The following is a 14,808-nucleotide window of genomic DNA, read 5'->3' on the forward strand; positions in this document are numbered from 1 at the left end:
TCTCCACATTTTAACCAATATAAAGTCAATAAAACTTTATTTGAGGCGGTTTGTACATGATGTTTTATTTTATTGACAATTATCGAGAGCGCGTTATTGCAGAGCCCATTCAATCCGCTCCGCTCGGATGTCAGAAGGATTACCTTCACCGAGAGAGAACGGCCCTGTGACGGCCCTGTTTTATGTGACCAAAACTGGACGCTCTCGCGCAGATATAAGTGCACGCTATTGAGTGTGAGAATCCACCAGCGGAAACAGCGCCTATGTGGTAAAATCATGGTAACTTTTAGTGAGCGCTCATTTACAAATAAGAAGTCATGTTAGCGCATCTAGCGGTCAAGTGCACACTGTAAAAAAAATCTGTAAAAAAACAGACATTTTCTGTAACTGGAAAAACAGAAATATACCGTAAAATATTTTTTTCTGTAAAATTATGGGATAGAAAGATATATATCAAATTGTTTTCCCTATTTTTCTTGTAAATGTGTTGTCTTGTTCTGTAATTTTGACTGTATTTCAAAAATAAACTGTAAAAATAGAAATCTTGTTAAAAAGAAATAAGCTGTAAAATATCGTTTTTCTTCCTGTAAAAAAAACATCCCCTGTTTGTTTCTGTAATTTTACAGTTTTTGACCATAAATTAAAAAACCACATAAAGTCTGTAAAAAAAAGGTAAATTTCAGTTTTTTGTCATTGTACGTGTAAAATTACAGTTTTTTTAACAGTGCACGTTATGAAAGGAGCCCACGAGATCGTCGACTTCGTAGGATTAAGCTAATTCAATATTTCAACCATCATGTATAGATTAATCAACAGTGACGCTTGTCTTGCACAAACTGACATCGTTTTCCAAATAAAATCACATGAACACATTACATGAGGATCATCGGCTTTCACTGGAAACAAGCAACAGCCATATGCTCTGAAAAAGCATTGTGTGTGTGCGTGCGTGCGTGCGTGTGTGTGTGTGTGTGTGCGCGCTAGGGCAGACGGTGAGAGACGAATGTGTGCACTGGGAGAGAGAAGCTTCACTATTGGAGAGTTGGGCTTAAATTCCAGACATGTCCTTATTAAGGAAGTGCAGCTTCTCTCTCTCTCTCTCTCTCTCTCTCTCTCTCTCTCTCGCTCACTCCCTCCTCACTCTCTCTCTCTCTCTCTCTCTCCGCGCACTCCTCCTCACTTCTCTCCTCCCCCTCTCTCCGCTCATCTTACCCTCTCTCTCTCTCTCCTGCTCCTTCTTCTTTTTTTTTTCAATTTTCCTCCAACGCGCTTCTCCTCCTCTCTCTCCTCACTCTTCTCTCTCTATCTCTCTCTCTCTCTCTCTCTCTCTCTCTCTCTCTCTCTCACTCATGTCAAGCAAGCCCACTCTCACTCACCCTTTGCCCCACCCTGCGCTCCCAAGCACTCTGTCCAAATAAGGAGAGGAGAGCAAGGGATGAGGGGAGGGGGTAGAGGGAGGAGTGTTGAGTTAGGGGGAGTCGGGGTGGGCTGGGGGAACTGACCAATTTAGACATCCACTTCAGAGTCTGAAAAACAGTGTGATTGTTTTGGACGAAACGCAACATCAGCACGCCTGGAGACCTGGACGCTCCTGCTGAAGTACTAACAACACTACTGTATATTATAATACCATCAGATTGACATTAATAAATACAAAACACATATAATCAAACTGTGTACTTAAGCAATAAAAACACACAGATAGGAAGAAATGTTTTTATACTAATCTGGCAGTGTTTCTCTTCAGAATTGTTTTAACGAAAACTAAATCTATTAAAACACTTCTGTTGAGTGAAATCAAATAAACTACAGGCTCAAATATTACTTGAAAAAGGAAAAGGAAAACCGGAAATGTTGCTTTAGCCAGTAAACTGAATAAATGAAGATTAATGAACTAAAATAATTAACCAAAAATAAGTGAAAACTAAACCGAAACTGAATAGAAATTTTTTAAACATCATTAAATAAATTAAGCTTAAATATCAATATTTTAAAAATGAATTATTAATTATTAACAATTACTAATATGAATAAAACTACAATAAAACAAAAAAAAATAACGAACACTTTGTGAATAACCGACATGGGGTAAAGAGACACACGAAGGCAAAGAGTTTTGGCAATGTCACAACTCAAACACACATTCCTGCAACCTTAAAGACTACGTGATGAAGTCTTTGACAATGATTATTAAACAAAACATAAATATGCACAAATGCTGATTTTCCCATAAGGCCGGCAGAGCTTTACACCTCACAATGGATGATTTGACACATGAGGATCCACACAGACGCTTTAGCTTCATAACCCTGCTTTCTCTCTCTCTCTCTCTCGACTCAAAACAGAGCTCTTAGTCAGTATATAATGCTGAAGAATTTCCATGTGGTGTAGGAATGTAAATAATGCATGACGGCTCACACATTCATTGAGTCGGTCATTGAATGAACACAACCCTCCCTGCCCACTATCTCACACAGCACTGCTTCTCTGAGTTTACAACATCCACCTGGTACTAGTTCAAACACCATCTCTTTAACATAAAGCCCAGAAATGATCTAACATCAGTTACAAAACATGGATTTGTGACCAACACTTTCCCAAAGACATTTCCTACCGATGGGGTCTGGAATACTGGAGGAGTTTGGGTGGGATTTCAGCTGCCAGAATATTCTTTCTTACCAGAATCATAAAGGCTTAGTCACAGGAATGGAGCAATGATTGAGGTTTACTTTCTGGCTTCTTTGGAATAACATGACTCAATGTCATGCGCAAGAGCTACTGCAACTGAACTAGAACTACATGAACATCACACAGCTGATATAAATGTTGTCATGATGATTATGTGGACGAAAATCTAAGAGGTTGAAGTGGTACTAGAAGTGTTCACTGTGACAGCCTTGAGAAAAACACAAAAGCCCAGTGCACAAACCCCTAAAGTTAAAGCGGACGTAACACACACAGTTTCTGCCATCTCATATTAATCTCGAGTACCTATAGAGTAGTATTGCAAGTTTGTATTTTGATCACATTTATAAAAGACAGATACAGGCTCATACAGCTGTACGATTATTTCCGAAAACAAACGACGGGGGAGGAACTAAAGCAAGGGCGCACTAGAGCTGAAGATCTCGGGTTCGGGCTTAATTTCTATCATTTTACACGGGCTCGGGCCAGGCTTGCGCGGTAAATGAGCGGTCATGTGATGCGTTCCGATTAATGGAAAATGGATGCTGAGGAGGTGAAACGGAGGCTTGCCTCTGGCGATTACGTTTCGATTGCACCAGCAACTAAAGCAAAGTCTGAGGTGAGGAAAAGTTTTGACCGTGTGCATAATGAGAATAATGAGCCAGTGGGATATGTGAGATGTTACAGAGGACTTATTTTATTTCTTTGTTCCAACTTCCAAGTGGCCTATAGCCTACGTTAGTCATTAATAAATTATGTTAAAACATGTATAAATGACGCATTCTTGACAAAAGCTGTGTGCGTGCGTACATTTGAATAGCCTAATGTCGGGCTGTAAATGGGTTCGGGCTTTTAAAAAGCTGTCAATCAAAATGTACTTGTCGGGCTCGGGCCGAATTCTGCTGGGCTCGGACCCTGTCGGGCCTAACTTTTAAGGCCCGATTACAGCTCTAGTGTGCACCCATTGCCAACAAAACACAGACATATGACTCAGTTTCACTTACCGCGTCCAGATCATGTCCAGCATCTTTAAGCGCTTGGACCGCTCCACCTATCAGTTTCAAATCATTGCCAAATCCACCATTTATATAACATCCATCACCGAAATGCAGTGAACAAACAAACACAGCTGAACTTCGCGAACGCAGTGCTCTCTCGCTCTTGCTCCAGCTGGTTGACACGTGGGCGTGCTTTTACAGGACAATTGTCCAATAAGGGACAAAGAAAAGTTGTTACGAAACGTATTTTCATGTTCAAATTTTTTTTTCAGAAACCAATATGAACGCTGGCAGAGTGTATCAAGCACAGAAATACTACGTGACACGTCCAACTCGTTTTTTGACAAGCTGACCATGTCAAGCATGAGAAGCCAGCACGTTTAACATTGTAAAGAAGTCAGAATGCATGACACACTGTGGCAGTCCACCTTTAAGAAAACCCTTAGATATAGGGTTAAGGGAACCCTTAATGAAAAACGGGTTGCAAGAAAAAAAACCTTAGGGTTCACTTACAGAAACCTGAAGGCTGTCGATAAGTATTTACTCTTATCTGCTAAAGTGTTCCCTTAAGTTATGTTACGCGTTGTTTTTAACATATTGTCCTGAGTTTGTTTGAGTCTACCTTAAAAAATGAAGGGGCATCTCAAACGCGATGAATGATATCATGTATATTGAAGTGGAGAAAGTAATGACGCTTATTTTCAGAGATAAAATAAGACTAATGATACCCGATTATTGAAAAAAATTCATTGCGTTATAGCGGATTAAAAGGGTGTTTATTCTTTTTGCGTATTTATCTAAAATAATAGCTTTAGCATCTTTGTGTCATCTTTTTTCTGTACTGTTAATATTGTCTGCAACTCAAACGTTTTAGTAGTTGTAATGTTATATTTGTGGTCTATTAGAGTCAATGATATGTATGTTTTATCGCGTAACTACGGCAACCGCTTCTCTATTGCCATGTTTTGACAGAAACTATCGTGGAATGCTAAGTATTAACACTTGTAAGTGAGATATTACGCCACACCACATCACTGCACTGAAAGTCACCCTTAAAAAAACTAATGTGAGTAAATAATGCACCGATGTATCGGCCGATATCGGCAATAGCATGAAAAAGGCAGCTACCGATGGTTTGTTAATAAACTGCATGGAGGCAATGAGTCTGAATAATCCAATGTTTTTCTCTGAGCAAAATAATTCAATAGCAACAGCACAGACTTTATTTAAGTTTATTAAAGAAATGTTCAATGTTAAGTCAAATATGAGTTAATGTTGTTAATAAAATAAATATTGGATAGCAAAAATCACCTTTGAAGATTGTCATGTCTTAACTTGTGCCTCTCTTAAAATGGATCAAATGGATCTTTTAAATGGATCCAATTCATGTTCAGTAATTTTTTTCTGCATTAAATTAAACTAACTAGTATTGTAAAGTACTGTGCAATTGACCAATTGTTGTTTGTTAAAATCCTATCGGTGCATCCCTAGTAAATAAGAAAAACAAATCAGATATCAACAAGAAACTAAGCATTAGGTCAAAGCTGCTATTGAACAAGAACATAAACATTCAAGAGCAAGACGGTATTAAAAACTGTCTCCTCACCCAGTTTCACAATGGTAAGATTATAATAATGATTTACAAATCAAGCCGTCGGGTATGATTTTGAGGGAAATGTAAGTTTGTCGTCTTTTACACACATAATGATAAGATTGTAAAGTAACCTGCAGCTTTAATTCAAACAGAGACGGCAATAGAAAGGCAAAAGAATCACTATAAAATGATTCCAAATTTTTCAGTTATCCAAATGTTTTTGAATTTGTTTGTGTTTTATATTGTGTCCTTACGTAAAGGTGCTTTGCTATAATGTGCTGTACAAATAAATAAACATGAAAAGTTACAGAACACAAAAGAAATCTCAAATCCACCAAAGAATCCAAATAGAGTAAATGATGAGAAGTCACACTGCAATGAATGTTACGTGAATTCAATGTTTCATAAAGAACCTCTCATCTCATACTGAAGTCTTGTCCACTTTCAGAGTCAGACTCCACAAACTGTCAGAGGAACACGGGGACTTTCCAGTGAATTCAAGCCTCTGAGAGCGAGCGCCGGAGCCCATCTGTGTGTTAGTCATCACAGACGCATGTATTTGGCGGGAAATAAGCGAGTGGAGGATCCTGAGGAGGGAGGTCTTCTCGCTCTTCTGCCAGTGAAAGATCAGACACAAGGGATGCAATGACCATAACCAACCTTTTGTTTTCCTGTGTGTGGGACATGAAAGCACAAGAGATGCAGAAGACATGAGGTGACAGCACTGGATAACAGTGTTGGGCAAGTTACTCTGAAAAAGTCATGAATTACTAGTTACTAATTACATATTCAATAGTGTAATTAGATTACTGTACAAATTACTCTCTCCAAAAAGTATTTAGTTACTTATTACTAATTACTTTCTATATCCTACATCAACCTTGATTAGTTAAGTGATTGAAGGATAGATATGAAACGGCTCTTTTAATTCATTCAAATAAATAATATAAAGCTACATAAAGTTCCACTATTGCACACACATATATTACACACAGTATTTAGTCTAATTAGAACAATTTGAAAAGTAATTTAATTACAGTAACTAATTACTTAGTAACTAGTTACACCCAACACTGTTGGATAAAGTCAAAGGCACTAATGCATGGGTCTCTCTGTCTCTCTCTCAAATGTTCTTCCTGTCAAACACGATTCAGAATGTGAGATTTGTCAGGAAAGCGTTGCAGCTGGAACACTTGTTGGCAAAAGCCGCCCCCAAGGACCTTATCCCTCCAGGCAGCTTCCACAACACACCCGCTCTTCGCTCACACACTCACCCCTAATACACACACACACACACACACGCGCGCACACACACACACACACACACACACACACACACACACACACACACACACACACACACACACACAGAGAACAACAGGGTTGGACAAGTGTAGCAGCTGCTGACTGGCTTCAGATTACAGACGAAGACGTTTAGTCTCTACTCTCTTCTCATTATTCTCCGGCACAGATTTCCAACTATGGCCAAAACCGCACCGTTCACACCACTGCAGAAAACTCTTTAACCCCTGGACACCAAAAAAAAACAACAACAACAACAACAAGACACATGCACTTCCTTCCAGAGAGGAAACTGGCTCATTGACGGCCAACTCATTTAGAACCATTAAAACAAGACACATCAAAACATGTCATAAGTTCATTGAGTGATCTTAGTAAAATGCAAATTTATCAGGCAGATGAAACAATGTAGAAATTGCGTGATTGGCTGAAGCGTTCTATCACACACATCAGCGTGTGATCACGTGACTGCAGATGTCTGAACATGTTTGAAGGAACTGATGTGCATGGACTCAAGAGTGTTAAACCTGCTGTACCGGTGGTTTGCTTTAGCTTATCTGGCTTTGATGCTCTTCCTTTAAAAACCACAGAGTGTTTATGGCCTTTAGACACAAGACCACACACCGGCAACTGGTCACTATAAAACCTATGGGTGGTCAGCTAGACAAACAACTGTCCAAATCAACCCAGTCTGACCAGAGAACAGTTCTGCGACAAAAACTTTTCATGCAGCCAACACACATTCACTTCCAACCTCAAAAGACCCTAAAAAAATCATTATGCAATAATATATGTTGTACGGTGGCTATAGGCGTGAGTCTGAGCTGCATCATCTCAAGGGCTATGTAGAATGTGTTGGACATCTAGAGACTTGGAGCATGCGCATAAACTTTGCGCGCTGGGGTGATGACATCATCGTTTCAGAAAATATATGGATCGGCTGTATGCAAGGTTGGCGTTTTCAGATCTATCCACTCTGGGACGAGGTTTCAGGCTCCAAAAACGCTGGATTTCGTCTGGACGAAACGCTGATACGATAAAAAAATCTGTATTGCCTTTCAGAAAGGTCAAGGTTTGGAAGAGACAAGTAACTTTCATCAAAACATTTCCTCAGCTCTTTAAGGACTGAGATTAATAAACATTTGTTCTCTTTAACCACTTCTCAATCACATTTCTTCTACCCTACTCCTCCAATAACTTCCTTTAACGTCCTCTCAGGAAACAATCAGAGCAGTAGAAGAGAGAGAGAGAGAGAGAGAGAGAGATTGAATAAAATAGATTTATTAGTAATGCACTCGACTATGATCATTAAACATTTTACTTTTTACACAAGTACAACTTCCTTACTCCACATTATCATGTGACACAGCCGGTCAACAGAAAAACGTTTCCCTCTCCACAAGCAGCTAGACACGAATCTGCGGGATGTTAACGGCATCTGATTCCTAACGTTTCACATTATCCGAGGGGGTGACTTTCCAGGATGCCGTCTGCCCTCAGATCTCTCCATATGGTTTACTCCACTCCTGATTCAGCCGGCAGAGGAAAGACTGACACAAAGCATGTCGTGCGTGCCAGAAAACTCACACTACGGTCTGATTCAGCACTTTCCTTGGAAAATCTTCAGGCGAATTTGTGAAGCGGTGCTCTTGCCTGACTTGTTCATTTAGTGGCTAAGGCAGGGACCGGTGCCAAACCCCATGAAAACTGAAAAGACATGCAAAGAGAGACGACGCAGGACTCGTGGGATGGCAAAAAAAGCCCCTGACTGATCTTACTAGTCACATTTCTATGCCAAAGCAAAGGAGAGAAAGACACATAAATAAAATCTGCCTAACTCGTTCTGATCTGATTTCTGCCATCTCATTTCTTGAGTATTAAAACTACCCTTTGAAGAATATAGAAAACAGGATAAAAAGTATGTTGCCATATAAAAAAATAGATTTAAAGGGGTCACATGACACGGCTAAAAGGAATATTATGGTTTGTTTTAGATGTGATGTAATGTGTCTACAGGATTTAAGGTTGATAAACGCTGTATTTTCCACACACCGTGCATGTTTGTATCTCCTCTTTGCTCCGCCTCTCAGAAACACACAGATGTTTAACAAAGCTCATGGCTCTGAAAAGCGAGGTGTGCTGTGATTGGCCAGTTCACCAGTGCGTAGTGATTGGTGGAATACTGCAAGCGTGTGACGCCTCTGACCATATTTGGAACATCAGGTTCCTCTTCAATTGTACTGACAGGTACGCCCACCTTACTTGCGTCTACATTTGGGCGGTCTTAGTCAAATCAGACCACCAACTGACGTAGATTTGTGGGGGTGTGGCTACACGAGGCGTTTCAGGCAGGTCTGGGTGAGCATTCGCTTTTACATAGAATGACTCTTTTGTTCCCACACTTGTATTTCTGCAATCATACGTGTTTAATACATGCATGAGCAACTTATAACACACCAAAGACACAGAAGCTCAACATAACAATTCTGAAATTCTGATAGGAATCATGCGAAACAACTTCAAAAATATATCCAAAAATATCTGTCTTCCTTTTTCCGGTGAGGAGTGCGTCTCAGGTGTGTATAGGGAGTGAATGTGACTGCTCCGTGAACTCACTGCCACAAACAGTTGCTTTCAAGAACAACTGGAAAGTTTAGCAACTTCAGACAGACAGAAACAAAGACTACACTGTTCAAGCCCACAGCTCGCCCCTCCCTCAAGTCGAAAGGCCACGGAGATGCCAAAAAACCTTATCTGCCAATGTCTCACACAGGAAATGTATGTAAACAAGCGTCTCGAGAGCAGACATCAATTTTACTCGCCATGTAAACACACATTCATAAGCAGCTTCTACATCATTATTAATAAAGCACAGCGACACATGGTGTGTGTGTGTGTTTTGGCTCACAGCTCGCCGACGGCTCCTTCAAGCACGACGGGGAAAAAGTCTTTAATTCAAAAAGGAAAAATTACATTTTGAGGAACTGAAGAGAAGACCACATAAAACGTTTCCTTTTGCAAACACACAGAGTCTGAGGCAAAACAAAAGAGCGTTTTACAAAAGAGCCGCTTCGTGGATAAACTCTGAAAATCTCTCAATTCGAGTGCTCGAACACACGGCGAGATATTTGTTCAGGGCTCTGTTGACAGACAGGTAAGTGGTCACCATTTGGAGAGGCACTTCTGCGGCGGGTGCTAAAAGGGCGCTTTAGACGGCACAAATGGAAAGAGGCTCATTACACTCTCAGCTTAACACAAACCAGCTAAAGGAACTGTCAACCGGCCAGCAACATAAACACACATGGCACAAACAATCCACTCCAATCTCACACACGCTCGCTCGCTCTTCAGGAAGATCTGCTCGAGACTCAAAAACATTTTCTTTCTCTATCAGGCACGTTGATTCTTCTGAGTGTGATTCTCGTCGCTGTTAAACGGGTGCAATCTTCAGTGCTGCATTTAGTACCATCAGTAAGACCTCAACGTAAGAACAAACATCTTTAAAATGGATTTGTTAGCTTATCAAACAGCACGGCTCTATTTAGCAGGTATGAGCAAAAGCGGTCGTTGAAATGGCATATCGGCAGGGCATGCGAGCGCAGGAGATCGGGGATAGTCGTGACGTCTGCAAACTCGCAGCTGAACAACAAATGCGGCCCACTGCGGAAGCCATTAAACGGCAACATGCGGCATCTGTTGAGAATCACACGAAAATGTAAGTTTACTTAAATTACAACGCGACGCACAGATGTGTTGCCCTGAAAACATTCCTATGTTAAACTGTGGCTAAACTATTACAAACACCCTATCGCACCAAACCTCATTTGATTTAAAAAGAACAAATGCAAAGGACTGAAAGAAAAACAAAATATTAAAGATGCCAAAACCCGAGAATAGCAAAAATGCCATGAGTGATGGACTTAAAACTGCATTGAGGTCTTTCATTTTGCTTAAAAACTGAGAAATAATGATAAATCTTCTGTTTCTATAGAAGCTTTAAACAAGCACCTTACAGTAAAGCGCACATAAAACCTCACGGATGTGACAAATACCAGAAGAGGCAGCTGAAGGTTCACGTCACGAGCTAATTTCAAGTTCTGAACTTCCAGTAACGGACAAACACTTTTCTACCATCGTTCTATTTTGATATGCGCCACCAAAACAAGTGTATTCATTTTACACAGAGTGAACCCAAGTGATCTGGAATTGGAGTAAAACCTCAGATTTATCTCATTTACCCAAACGTCTAAAAATAATTCAAATGCTGTAAACGCATAGGAAAAATAAAGCGCGGAAAACAAAGTGAATCCTTGACAAATCTATCATGTTTGGTAAACAAAAAACACACCAATTCAAGCACTTGCGAATTACAAAACAACATCTGCTGGATTGTCTTAGCAGTGCAAATGTATTTGGAATCAATGCTGTTCAATGGTTTACTTTGAGTAAACAAATAAATGCCGTCTAACATACACAAGCAACAACACGCACTAACGTTATATGGCTTCAAAATTAAATTTTCAGAAAGTAACTGAACCGGAAAACTATTTGACCTACATCTATAGCTGGATTTGGACCATTTGAGCGAGGCTTTAGGATTTAAGAAATAAGGCGAAAGATAAATTATAAGACAACTCAAAGCAGGCAGCAGAACCTGAAGAGGCAGTTTGGGCTGAACTGACAGAGTCCAACCTGAAGCACAACATTTCTCTTTAATGAAACCTGTCCTATTATAGTAAGACACTCGAACAATAAAAAAACACAATTACATATTTACGAGAAGGAAATATTTACACCATCTCACATGAGAATACATCACTAAACAACACATTAATACTAAACAGAGACATGCATGTTATCGTTTATGAGAGGATCGTTGATATTCAAACGATATAAATCTGAGGAAAGGCGGGAAACTTGATACAACTGACAGAAATTATTCGTTTTCAGCTGTACATATTTTTGTTGACAGTTTACAGATAATAACAAGAGAAAATATTTTATTTACGTTGAAATTATATATAAAACGTATTTTATTTTTTTAATGGCTGGACCATATATATGACTGTACATAATATCTCCCCGAAGGCAAATATGACCGTTTTCCAGGCCAGCACCCACGGTTCATTGACGTTGTGAGTCTTTATACCATAGTAAATTATGTCTTTACTATGACTATGTAGGTTACGGAGTCAACCGTATCATTTTATCCATTTGCTTTCATTTCACAAGTAATGTAACTTTAATACTGTAATTTACAAAACTTGTGCTGCTGCAAGTACTGATCTTGCATTCGCCAAAAGTACATAAATTATATTTCCATACTTTTACTTGCATGTCAATAATAAAACGATCGAAATCATTTAACGTAGTCAACTTTTCGTCTGGTCAACATAAACAACACACTTACCTGTAAACGTAGAAAAGGGAGTAAACGATCTCTCCAAACACTTCGCTTCGCTTCTTTCCGTCTCCTCACAATTCCCTACAAAAATAAAACTTCTTTCCTTATTTTCAGTCGTAAGCGTTTGGACAATCCTGCTAGCAGAGTCAAAACGATGTTGTGCAAAAGAGCGTGACATTTTCAACACAACAATGGAAGCGACAGTTAAAATTATGTTTCTAACTTTAAAAGGCAAATTTATCAACAACAGTCCCGGCTGTCGGGCTAAAATAGTCTTCCTCACTTCCACACATTCACTATTACAGCAGATCCACGCGGAATCGTGTCCCTCATCCCACCCGACGCGGGGAGTTCCGAGGAAAAATGCGAAATATGACAAAGATCCGAAAACTTCGGCATGAAATGCGCGACAAAACGCGATCAGACAAAGAACGAGCGAACGTGCGAAAACTCACCTTTATCGGTAAACACCGCAACCGACAGAAGAGCACGAGCTTTATTGCTTTAAAGTTATATTTATCTGTTGTTTTCAGTAATATTTCTCCCGGTTTGACAGTAAAGGTGGAATGTGAAGTATGGGTTTGGTATGAAATTCACGCACTTCAGTGGAAAATGAAGGAGGGAAAAAAGTTTGAGGAGTGGCCATTGTTCGGCGTCAATCAACAGCGCTGGGGGCGGGGATCTCCTCAAACGCCACGCCCCCGTTTGAGTCTGAAGAAGAAAGGCGAGAAACGCTCGAGCTACGGTACGAGCCGAGAGAAAGTTTCAAACCGGATCATTAAAGTTTACTGAATAAAAAATGAAAAGTTATAAAAGTTGCGCCACTTTTTATACAGTATATGGCAAAAAGTTTTGGGTCACTTTTTTCTTAGTAGCTTATTTTTCACATTTTAGAACACACATTTAGCATTTGTTTGGATTGTGTTGCGATTAAAAAGATCCAAAATAATTCAAAACTCTTATATTTGATAATCCATCAAATCTAAAACTAAAGTGATTATCTTTGCGTAGAATTTAAATGTTCTCAGGCAGTTCCCTGATGTCTTTGTTTATTCAGTAAAGATATCAAAATAGTTTATTAGGGCATTTGAAACAATTTCTAACAGGGAGTGAATTACAGTTTGCATAATAAACTCTGCTACCCTTAGAAGGTCATCATCATCATCTTCATCACCATCCTCATCACCATCCTCATCGTCCTGGAATTCTAGTAGAATCCATTGACATTCCTGAGCGATGAGTGTGAAACTCTTCACCACCACCACCATCTCAAGAGAGCGAAACAGTCAAAGTTAATGATGTAATACTGTGGAAGCAAGCCTAAGATTATAATACTCATTCCCTGAACTTCTGTGTGTGCTGCTTTAACACACATCTGTGGAGCTCCGTCTGTAGGTCACATCTAGATTAAAGTTAAACGTATTTATCAACTCTTGCTTTATAAAGAGCAAGATGACAGTAGTTCTGTCTATCAGAGCAACACTACAGGTTTAACTTTCTTAGACCTACATGTTTGGACAACCAACCGAGCAGGTTGTGACAGATCATCTCTCGTCTGGCCTGAGGCTGAAGGTTTAAAAGAAGATACTCAGCTTAAGTTTACTGTCAGCACTGATGTCCCAGAGATTCATTCATTCATTCATTGACTTCCAACATCCACAGTATTTGTATTAAGAGATTTTGAGAAAAATCTGCAGTAGAAATGTTATAGCTGAATTGCTGGAACAGATCGGCACATTTCTCACCATTAGTCATATTTGGTCATTCACTTAAATGGCTGTGATGACTTAGCATCAGCGTGACAAAATCATGTTTTAGAGAAAGAACAATTCCATGTAATCTGTGAGTATTAGTCACTGAAAATAAGTTTTTGTCATGGTGTATATCAGTGCACACGGCTGTCACGTTCCAGTCCAACCCAAAACCTTTCAGGCCAGTCAAAGGTAATTGTGATCAATATACATATTTATTTCAATTCAAAGTCTTCAATTCCAAACTTTTCTACAATCACATTCATGCATGGTGAAAACCAAAGGGATCATCTTTTTATTTGGATTTGTGTCTTAATGCAAGACAGTTCATCAAAGACATCCACGTGCTTACAATAAAACTACAATGACATGTAAAGGCGAAACAACTCACAACATCAAACGATGAAGAAACACTTGAGAAGACGGCATTAATGACAGAACGCAACTTCACGATGAATTATTCTGTAACGACATCTGGAGAATATCTTCAAGTCTTTTGAGGTTTGAGTATCTTCCGTACGCTGATGTGTGAATTCATGTTATAGCAATGATCTTACTTTAATCTCAAATCTGCATGTGTACTGGCACACACTTTCTAGCTCTCTCTGATATACACCTTTACATTCCAACACAAATACATACAATAAACAAGACTGCATAAAAAGTGTTTTCAACGATTTTAACAATATAACAATGCTCTCTTACATGTTAACGTGAAACAAAATGTACTCAAATATATTAGTCTTCATTACACTGTATCTAAACATAAAATCCTCACATTTTCACTTTAAAGGGGTAAGTCATAAACCTTGGACCAGTGTGAGCTCTTATTGTCATGTAATGAGACCTCCTCACCACCAGGGGTCACTTCACAAATCAAACCATTTCAACTTCTTCTGTCCACTACACCCATTTTAAAACTTTTAAATGCTTTTTTTGTGTAATAGTATACAGCCTTCCTTAAGATCTGGCAGAGACACATCACATTAATCTGGTGTCATGGGCTTTATATTTATAGACGTATGTGTATAGATGTGTAGATGTATAGCAGGTGCCGAGTGAAAGCGTTTCTCA

The 14,808-nt window shown here is 39.3% G+C and overlaps 1 protein-coding gene across 4 annotated transcripts in view; it reads right to left on the reverse strand.

Annotated features, from left to right (window-relative positions):
- Positions 1 to 12,565, reverse strand: part of tead3b (TEA domain family member 3 b) — a 34,924-nt gene extending 22,359 nt beyond the window's left edge. For 3 of the 4 annotated variants that reach the window (XM_057337749.1, XM_057337748.1, XM_057337746.1), the window contains exons 1-2: positions 12,439 to 12,565; positions 11,990 to 12,064 (exon numbers count right to left, since the gene is read on the reverse strand). The gene's annotated coding sequence lies outside the window, so the exon portion shown is untranslated. The remainder of the gene's footprint in view (positions 1 to 11,989; positions 12,065 to 12,438) is intronic. The other variant, XM_057337747.1, reaches the window with a different exon arrangement.
- Between the last annotated feature and the right edge of the window lie 2,243 nt (positions 12,566 to 14,808).

Source organism: Triplophysa rosa, linkage group LG7 (assembly GCF_024868665.1).
Source record: "Triplophysa rosa linkage group LG7, Trosa_1v2, whole genome shotgun sequence".
NCBI classification, from domain to species: Eukaryota; Metazoa; Chordata; class Actinopteri; order Cypriniformes; family Nemacheilidae; genus Triplophysa; species Triplophysa rosa.